Source organism: Panthera leo, chromosome A2 (genome assembly GCF_018350215.1).
Source record: "Panthera leo isolate Ple1 chromosome A2, P.leo_Ple1_pat1.1, whole genome shotgun sequence".
NCBI classification, from domain to species: Eukaryota; Metazoa; Chordata; class Mammalia; order Carnivora; family Felidae; genus Panthera; species Panthera leo.
In genome coordinates this window covers 2,489,726-2,490,000 of record NC_056680.1, presented here as the reverse complement: position 1 = coordinate 2,490,000, position 275 = coordinate 2,489,726, and positions in this window count along the sequence as shown.

Sequence of the window (275 nt, the reverse complement as noted above, 5' to 3'; positions counted from 1 at the left end):
GCTCTGTGCTGACAGCACGGAGCCTGCTTGGGATTCTCTCTCTCTCTCTCTCTCTCTCTCTCTCTCTCTCTCTCTCTCCCTTCCTCTCTGCCCCTCCCGCGCACGCTCTCTCTCTCTCTCAAAATAAATCATTAAAAAATAAAATGTTGACATTCTGTTCGTTATGGATTTGCTGTTCATCAGTGTTGATTTTTAAAACTGCATGAAAATAATCCCTACCTTGATGACTGAGTTTCCTGCACCCCCTTAAACTGCTCCGCAGGTGAGCTCACCCC